This window comes from Neodiprion fabricii, chromosome 5, assembly GCF_021155785.1.
Source record: "Neodiprion fabricii isolate iyNeoFabr1 chromosome 5, iyNeoFabr1.1, whole genome shotgun sequence".
Classification (NCBI taxonomy): domain Eukaryota; kingdom Metazoa; phylum Arthropoda; class Insecta; order Hymenoptera; family Diprionidae; genus Neodiprion; species Neodiprion fabricii.
In genome coordinates, this window is record NC_060243.1 from 30576641 (window position 1) to 30586833 (window position 10193).

Below are 10193 nucleotides of genomic sequence, written 5' to 3' on the forward strand. Positions count from 1 at the left end.
CCTGCAACAACATGCAACAAACCATTATCTATATAGGGTCCCATGTACACGCGCTAGCGTGTGTGCGTCTATCTTGCGAAATGTTATCGTGCATGGCCTCTGCTTTCCCGTCCCTCCGATTTTTTTTCCTACGACCCATTGCAGTGTCGTCCGTCTATCTTTCTCTACCACTTTTTCCTTCCTTCCCTCCGCATCCTATCTACTCCAGGATGCATCCCTCGCCTGAAGCTTGTGAGACATTCTCGCAAGTCTTCCCCCGGATAACCGGGCATCGGGCTTGCGGATATGCCACCTGCTTCCCTTTCAACGGAAAGAGAAGGAGGGAGTCGTTTCACGATTTTATACTATGGCGTCGTATTCTCCCTCAGGCTGTTTGAATTTCAAGGTTGTATTTTTCTGCGCACAACTGTCTTGCAGAGGAACGGGTCGGTCTTCTCATTCTGAATATATTTGAATCGATGGTTGGGGCTAGATGAAGGCACAATTTTTCACCATTCCTTCACTTTTTTAGGATCTCTCATTTTTACGGTCAAAATTCCAATATAAGCTTCAACATCTTGACCGGAACTGGTATCCAAACGTAATTAATTCTTCACGATTTATCCCGATTCACTAGAAAAAAACACCGTCTAATTTCATGGGTTGTATACATGACATGTATGATTTATACCTACCGAGATGGTCAGTGCTGTTGAAATTGATTGAATTTAGAAACTCTGCGGTTACACACCACAAAGTCCATACTTTTGCACTGCAATCACGGAATGTGAATATACGTATTACGTACAGCCAACTGACACGCTGACAATTAAGGTTCGACGTCTCGTGTCTGCATCACGTTTAAAAATATAAGAATACGTGTATAAAATACGTATCCATCCGTTGTTATTTCTATTCCTCGAATCCCTGGGATTACAGGAATCACGTGAGCTGGCTAACGCTGGATATTTTATCGTCCCCCATGTTGGGGTCAGCGTATAGATTAGCCCATGGCCTCTGCTTGCGCCTTTTCCTCCGCCTGCAGCAGCACACATACCTATTATATGTATACATCACGTATACGAGCGTTTTACACTATACACAATAACAACAATAATAATAATAATAATGACAATATCATTAGGTAAACCGTTGTATTTCTCTCCGTCATATTATATCACATGTGCTGCAGGCGTATTACCCGCATGCATGTGCTAAATGCTGCACGCATGTGGAAATAACAGTCATGGAGGGGCGAAGGGAGGGAGGGGAAATACAGCAAATTGGTTCTACCGAAATTTTATTTCTCCGAAACGCTGAAAGTTAGACGCTCGGACCTTGTCCGCTTTCGTTCGCGACGTTACTGTATATACCAAATGTGTATATTGTTTATATACCTATAAAGTTCGTGTACAACATTCGTATTATACACATGGAGGAATTGCGATAAGGCGGATGCCTTCACCTACCTCCGCATAACGTACGATCTTATCGAGCCGCAATTGTGTTGGACGCATACGTCGGAGCGGTTGGCGAAGGAAAAGAGGGAGATGTTTATGCCGGTGCAACGGCTTGGCAAGGTCATAAGTGCAGGACCGCAACTATACAGATACACCGCAAGCATCCTCGACGTGTACTAGGCTTGTGTGCAAGCGTACAATTCTCCAGACGGGAGTATGGATAGTACGAAAACGTTTTCGCATGCATGGATGTATGGGTTATACGTGTTTGTTGGACATTATACGCGAGATACGTTGCATCCGTTTATGTATACGTCTACTATTGGCCGCGCGCGAAGTCCGTGTTTAACTTATAATGTCAGAGGATGGCGATCGCTGCATTGCATCGTCCTGAACACCGCCTCAAGCTGCGCATATGTATGCACGTATATTCGTACACAAGTATAACCACCACCCCGATGGATGCAGCAGTCCACACCGGCACATTCTGGCTCGCGACGTAAATCACTCGCCAAAATAACCCGTCGCTCGTTCAACGGGCTTTGGCCCGATGCCTGTGTTCCTACATGTATATACATATACATACACCCGCGTGATGCGTGCATGGTATGTACGTAACGAGAGGATCCAAAAACCCTTTTCCGATTTTCCCTTCTTTTTGTTTTCAACCCATTTTCGAGCCATGGGGTGAAGTCGGTATCTGTCGCCGATTAAAACGGACCCCGGGCGAACCGAAATTTCGTTTGTCGGATTAATTTTTTTTTTCTTGTTTTCTTCTTTTCTTTCGTTTTATACGTTTTCTACCCCGTTTTTCACTGAAAGTAGAGTTCACCGATGGTCAGCCGACCGCTCGGCTTCCCTTTACAACAACGTCATCACGCGAATCTGCGAGGGAGGCACGGAGTCGAGTCGAAGAGAGGATAGCGTATGATCAATAATGCGGTTCACGTGCAGCAGCCGTCTACAGAGTATCACCGTCGAGTTTTCTATCTGTGTATACTTCGTACTCACGGTTGATCCACGATCCGACCGCGATTAATGCAACGTCGCGTTAAGCGTAGCGCAGTTTTCCGGAATCGCGGAAAAAACGGTGGTCAATCATATGCGTATATAAGATATAAGATATAAGATAAGAGGAATGTCTTAACTTGAATACGAAAATAGTTAGGCACAAGGTCCGATCGACAAGTTAGACAGGAACGAGACGTCCGCTCTAAGTAACAAACTTTTCTATGACCAGCGCCGACCGCCGTTAGTTTGTAAAAAACAACGGCTAATGTGAAAATATGTAAGAGCTTGATATTCGTTAACAAACATTACTTGTTTTAATACGAACTCTTGTCAATATTTTTTTTTGGGAGGAGGATCAGACGGGCGATTAACCTCTTAAAGATACAACAGGAATGAGAATATGAAATTTAATGTGAGGTTGACAAGAGGAAAACATAACCTAACTCGCCCAACTAACTACAGCGATGCATCGCCCCGTGGAAATATAAGTAGATTTACGTCGTGAATGCACCAGCAGCCCACTTTCTCTTCACGGAAGTGTGTGTTAAACTCGAACCAGCTCCGAGACCGGACGATACTCTCTGTCGATAACCGCGTATACATAACGCGACAGGTATACGTATGTACATATTATGTATGTACATACCTATGTTCTGCCGACTTATAGAAAGTTCCGGCGACGTCTCGTCGCCGCATCGTTGTCCCCGGATCAAAGGACTAATTGGCTATTGTGATTACAGAGGAATCGGATCGTGGTGCTTTTACCTTTCTGTATCATCACGACAAACCGGAGAACAACGATGACTGGATATTCGCCTCTCGGCGTTTCTCGCGGAAGGACATAAAAGAAACGGCGCGGAGGGAGGAACGAAGAATGAATGAGACAAAAAAACACGCCACGTCTTGCTGACATTCATTGTCGAAAACCGAGCCTGTACTCGCCCCTACCCTTGTTCAAGGGTGTGTTATTATTTTGCCCACTCGTTACTTTGAAGGTCTGGTCGCGAATAAGTATTGAGTATTCCATTATGTAATTAAAACTTTTCTTGCGTCTGCGCGCGTTGTGCATTTCCTCTGTGCATATTCGCTTTAGACGCAATCATTGTCAGGGTTCTTGGGTAATTTGAAACGCTGAAAAAATTCGACTCTTCATCTACTTTAATTATAATCAGTAGAAAATCCAATGGTTTTAGATGCGAATTTATTTTCGATACGACGTCACGGTGTCTAAAAATTTGCGGGTTTGAAATTGATCATATTCGCCCGTGTACCGACTGTTGTGGAACAATTTTTGTACTCAATTCGGAAATTCAGCACCATAGATACTGTTAGATTGACGCCAAAATATTTTCCATAGAAGTCTACACCGAATTTCTTTGACAGTGCAATTTTCGTGACGTATACTGTAGGGACTAAACCGAATGAACAAACAACACGTAATGATTTTCACCCAAGAATCTGCAGTTCCAGCAATCAATGCTCATTACATGGTAATCCCTTGAGGCTTATTACCTGACCTAACTTTTTCCAGGTGTCGGGTACGATCAACCAAACATAAGACGAAATGTACACTTGGGTGATTCCATTTTAACTTTTTTTTAATGATGTCACTCGAAAAATTTATGACAAATACTGAAAAAAAATTGTCGTAAAACCTGAAGGAAGTAGGAAAATATTCACAGGTCGCTACCAATTATTGTAATATTTTTTATTTATTTTTATGTGTACACCTTACGATCTTATGTATACATTAGTTTATTTTTTTCGTATCGTGGTCCAATTAATCATTGCTCATAACAGTCAGTACTGAAAACGAAATAGGGACATTGAGGTAATGTGATACTTCTTTTTCGGTAACAAACACTTATCCAAATTACTCGGAAACGATTAATCTTTCGAATAAAATACGAGAACTGCCATCTGCGGAATTGTTAGGCGGAGTTTGCTGTTGATGGGTGAACGATTAATTGGATTACGATACAAAAAAAGAAATAAACTAATACATATATAAGTTCGTCAGGTGTGCTCATAAGAATAAATAAAAAAATATTACAATAATTGGTAGCGACCTCTAAATATTTTCCTACCTTCTCTAGGCTTGGCTAAAATTTTTTTGTTACTATACGTCACAAGGTTTTCGAATGGCAAGTTAGAAAAAAAAAAGTAAAAAAAAATGATCCATCCTACAATACACACCAAATGAAAGTAATGGATATTTCGTGAAGGGAAATTCCATGATCCGATCAAGGCGCACTTTCATATCGGTGGAGACGCAGATAATCGAAGAAAGAAGGCAGAGAAAATCCAAGAGCGGATGAAGCGGAAACGACGATGCCACGAGAGCAGCATGCGCACACGTGTGTAACGCTGCACAGTGGTAAGCGCTCGAGTAAAGGAAGGAAGGAAGGAAGGAAGGAAGGAAGGAAGGAAGGAAGGAAGGAAGGAAGAAAGAAAGGAAGAACGGACGGAAGGAGGGAAGATGACGGAGAAACGAAGCAGCGGCCTGACCTTGGCCGGCTTTCCCTTGAACCTTTGTCGTCGCCCTTGCAAGAGCTTGACTGCCGTTCGGAAATCCGTCTCACCGAGAGATCGTATTCGGAGGAATCAGGTTAAAACTGCGTTTCACCGTTCAAACGACAAGTATATAAATTCGCAGTTCCACAGGATACGCAGATGTGGTTTCCGGCGGAACTGACGCCGCCATCTTAAACATCTTAATACACCTGCACGACAGGCAGAGAGCTGCTGATGCGTCGCGTGCAGTCTCAGGGAGCTGGCGGGGAGTGTTCCGGAATCCACGCGGGGCGGCTTCCAGGACGCAGCGTCGCTTCTCTCGCCCGTCTGGCGAATTTTGCGGGTTTTACCCAGAGTATTGATTGTGCGTACGTAGCCCCCTTCGTCCACCGCGACCCCCGGATCACCTCGCCCTTCGGCAGACACGAGCCACCCTCGTCGCAGGTACATACATACCTACAACCGCTGCGCTCGCCCATTTCAGGCTATATTTATCGCCGTACGAGTGGCTGCAGCGGAGGCTAGAAACGGCTCGGCCATACCACCGCGCTTTTGCACATGCAGGGGAACTCGGATCGCGTAACCGTGCGAATTGCACATGCCTGAGCTCTCCGCTCTAGCTGCCTTCCTTATACTCTTTGGATTTTCTCCTCTCAGTCGCGGCGTTGCGGCGAATAATCGAACCAAGACAAAGGAGCGTGTTATTCACTGGTTGCGGTGCACCGAAAATCTTTTTTTTTTATTTTATTTTTATTTTTTAGACTCCACCGCAGGCTACGAAACCGGTGCGCCTCGAGGAAGTTTTTGGATTAGAAGGACGTGTCGACGGGTTAGAGCTCCGAGCAGATGTTGATTCCAAGCCTGCCTGAGAGTTCTGATTATCTGCGCACTGTGCCTGGGTGATTTTTTTTTTTTTGTCAAACTAAACCAAGGCGGATATAACGATCTCCGTTTGTACAGACCAGTCAAATGATAGAAAAATATTATGACAATTTTGAGAAACATCTCCTACCATATTTTTCTATCAATCATCAATCATCTATTTATTTTCGGATTTTCAGTTCCCTTGCACTTTTTCGCTACGCCAAGGATGAAGCATCCTTCAATTCGTTAGTTTGGATCATCAGTGCATGGATAAATCTGACTATAATTTCTAAAATTTCATGTGCCACGTACGAGACGAGATTATAGGTAGATAAGTAACTTTAGCGTTAGCAGCGACTTTCGTTTGCTTTTCAAAACTTCTTTATTGTGTTACAGGTTAGATAGTTTCGAATTCAATTTATCTACATCGCTGGGGTATTTTTCTTTTATTGATCTCTCGGTGCCAGGCCTGTTCTCGCCACTCTACTGCGTGATTCCGTCACATGAAGAAAGTACAGATCACGTCAGATTAAAATGTTATTCAGGTGACTGTGCGCACCGAGTATGTGACAGCCTTTTTGTCGCACTTCTATTACAATCCTATGATTGCTATTTAACTGCGCGGAAACGCTGATTAATCCCATTTTCTCACCTCCCACATCCCGTTCGTCATTGCTAATTGCGGTATACATACATGTATATACAATTACAACGAGTAACAGCCAATTATTATATGCATACAGCGATAATTACTAATCGTATGAATATAAAATTCGCAGTATCATTAAACTTTCATTCGAACATCGCCCGCGTGCAAATACTTGCAAATTATTCAAGGAGAGTGCCTTTCAACACCGGTACAAGAATTCGTTTCGAAGGTCAAAACATCGCCGCATCTTCGCACCTTGAACCTCGTTCGTGAAATATGCAACCATATTATCATAGCTACAATGCATCGCTGTTTCAGGTCTTCGGGATATATAATGTGCAAGAATTACAGCATTTCTAAAAAGGTTCTTTCCTTTTATCGCCCCCCCCCCCCCCCCTTGAAATGCCGCGTATGGTTCGTCGACGCGATTCCGCCTCTCTCCCGCAAACTGAGAAGTGCATTGTGGTGTGGAAACATGTCATAGATGGCCAAGATTACGTCGCCGTTCGGACATTGTTTCAGGGTCACGTCCCGCAGAATTGCGGCAGCGTCGCGTCGGCGATATGCAACCTAGCCAATGTCCATCCGCAGCCGTCAGCCTGCATCCCAGCATGACGATGTAGGCGCAGCAGCATAGAACAGAGTCTTTCGTCGTAGCGATCAACACCACCCACAGTTGCAAATGTTTTGCGTCGCGATGATGAAAAGAACGGCGCCGTAGCGTCGTCGTACAATATTCATCGTGCAATTTCCATTAATACCAATGAGCATAGGCGAATGTGAATAGAAAAAAAAATGTGCGATTATTGCACGTTATAGCTGCGTAAAGAACGAGGCTGCAACAGGTCAGAGCAAGTGCATCATCGCATTCAACGTACAAAGGTGCGTGTATACGTATATATAGGTACTTCGGTATAATAATAAAACTATTCAGCAATCGAAAGTAGTGGTAGATTTTCTTCCTCTCTGTTAGGTAGGTACATGTTAAACGCGGTGCAGCAGACTGCAGACGAGAGGCTCGAGCAGGTTCCTCGATTTTATTATATGCCTAATACAGAGAGAACCGCGCGCACGTGTGTGCACGGCATAAGTAACACGCTACGCGGGCCACTCGACGCACCGACACGAACAAACGCGCAAAACCGGTGCGCTGCAGGCGGCGACTGCGTGCAGTAAGCGAGTGCAGTGGAGCAGGTTAGTTCTAGCCGGCCCACAAGCCTCGGTGTGTGTCCTCAGCGGGCGGCAAGCCGCGGCCTTGAGACACAGCGACGCTCAATGCACTCGCAAATGCTACTCCGTTCCGATGCCCGATGCACTCAGCCGCCTCGTTCGCGATCAGCGGCCTAAACCGCGAGCCCCGATAGGGCGAGAGAGAGAGAGGGAGGAAATCGACGTTTTTCTTTAAACTCGAACACAGTGCCTGGACACTGACTGCAGCGTAGTTCGGTGAGCCGCAAGAAAATCTAACGTTGCGACATCTGGTGAGAAAATAATGCACCTATGCAACTGGGCCATATTTAATTTTAAAAGACATCTTTCCGACTATTTTTTAACGCGTATAAATTCTCTGTGCGAAAACTAAGGCCTCACAGCTTGCGCAAAGTTTTCTCTAATTTCGTACTCGATCTAATTGACCGTAAAACAATTTGTCGGTAGCTCGATGAGAATTTTGCCGCCATATTGCTGGTAACCCTTATTCGTTACGGATAGCTTAGAGAATGGGGAAACTTGAAGTTTAGTCGATATTTCGACGATTCGGATTTTTCAAGAACGAATAATGGTTCAAAACGCGTGCATCCAGGCACACTGCAGTTAAAAACGAGAAACGGTTGCGCGTCATCGTTCCAGAGAGCGGGGAATTTTTCATTTTTCTTCGCCTTCTGGTTCCATTTTTTTTTATTTTTGTGTTTTGTTTTTTACTTCGCACCAGATGCTAGTAAACGAGAGCGACTAGCGAATGGGACGATGCAGCAGGCTTGGCGCATCGCATCGGTTTGTTTCTGAATTGGCACAGAGCACAGAGCTAGCGCGAAATTCCAAACAAATTCGGCGGTGCATCGTTCTCTCGGTGGCCGCGCTCGGCGGTGGCGTCTATTTCTGACTTGCTCGTGTATAAATTTAACCGGTCTACTACGAGGAACGCGAGGGGGGCGGCAGGGGCGAGATGCGAGTGGCGGAGAGGCGGCCGACTACATCACAGGGCGCGGGACTAGTCTTTGTCCGATGATTTTCACTCATTAACCAAGTTTTCCGCACTTGTCAGGATGGCCGAGCGGTCTAAGGCGCTGCGTTCAGGTCGCAGTCCACATCTGTGGGCGTGGGTTCGAATCCCACTTCTGACAAGATCTATCTTTTTGTTTTCCCTACGACTCCCCCATTTTTGACTCGACACATCACTCTTTCTCCCCAACTCGTGACAATTTTCGACCAGCCTTTTTCTTCTCGCGTTTTGTTTACAGCGAGCGAATCGCGCGAGCAGCGTTGCGTCGTTTATCATCCCGGCTATTCATATGCTCGTCAAGACAACACGTTGAACTATAAACAAGGTAGTGATGCAGGCAGATTCGATGCGCGAAATTCCGTGCGCGGAATAGACGGACTAATCGCCTCCTCAATGTTTAAAATAATCAACCACCGACTGTATCGTTTCTCTCTTCCTCTCGCGCTAGGTCTGGAGGTTGCACTTTGCAGCGGTCGAATCGCTGCACCTATTATACTTAACGTTATTACTCCCCGACTATCACTTGACAACACAGTCTGCTGCATGGACGGGGTGTCGTCATCGTCGGGTCATCTCTTTCATTTACGATATAGTCGAGCATGAAATGATTCGCGCTTGAAACGCAGTAGCGTAACGCTACAAGGGTGAAGTTGGCAGCGTATATATACATTCGCGATATACCTTATACATATAATATACAGCAAGTTACGCAACTGGAGGCGATAATTATTTACTGTTTTTAAATGTATGTACATATAATTATACACATACCTACGCGAGAAATCTCACCGTTCGAATGACGAATCAATTTCTATTACACAGTCACGTGTTACAATAACAAATACGACGGTATTTCAATCACTGAATTTCATCAGTGTTCAGTGACCGTGCATCGTATAATACCCGATGTGTGTACACCGATCTGTATTTTATTCTTAATTGCAGGATATTCACCGAGTCATATTATACTACATGGTGTGTACATGCCGCATGCGTATTATATATAAATACGCTTGCATTTCAATCTCGCGCATTCCTTTCCGCGGTTCTTTGCCTGACTGTACTACATCCCTCTCTCTCGCACACTGCATGGTATCGCGTACAGAAAGAAGAAGGTGGCGGGGGACGACGAGGAGAAGGCGGTGGTGGAGGAGGAGGGGGAAGAGGTAACCTTGAGAGTCGGTGAGTCGTCGGCCATCTTGCCGCGCGATGCACTTTTGTCTTTTTTTCTGTTTTCTGTTATTTGTTATTTCGTGTGTGTGGGTGTGCGAGTGTTTTTTTGTTTTTTTGTTTTACTCCTTCCTTCTCTTCTCCTCTGTTTGGGTTGTTTTTTTCTTCAAGTTTCTTACTCGAGACAAGACCACCGCCGCCGCCCTCGCCGCCTTCGTTCTCTCAGTCTAGGTCCCTTCGTCTCTCGGTCGCCTCCGCTTTCGATTCCGCTTTGCAACCTCCGCCACCCGTGCAGTTCCCCATTCGATCGTCCTACATGCCTCCT

At 45.1% G+C, this 10193-nt stretch overlaps 1 non-coding gene across 1 annotated transcript; it reads left to right on the forward strand.

Moving 5' to 3' along the window:
• Positions 1-8735: 8735 nt before the first annotated feature.
• Positions 8736-8819, forward strand: Trnal-cag. Its single transcript has one exon. It is a non-coding gene; the product is annotated as a tRNA-Leu (tRNA).
• Positions 8820-10193: the final 1374 nt, after the last annotated feature.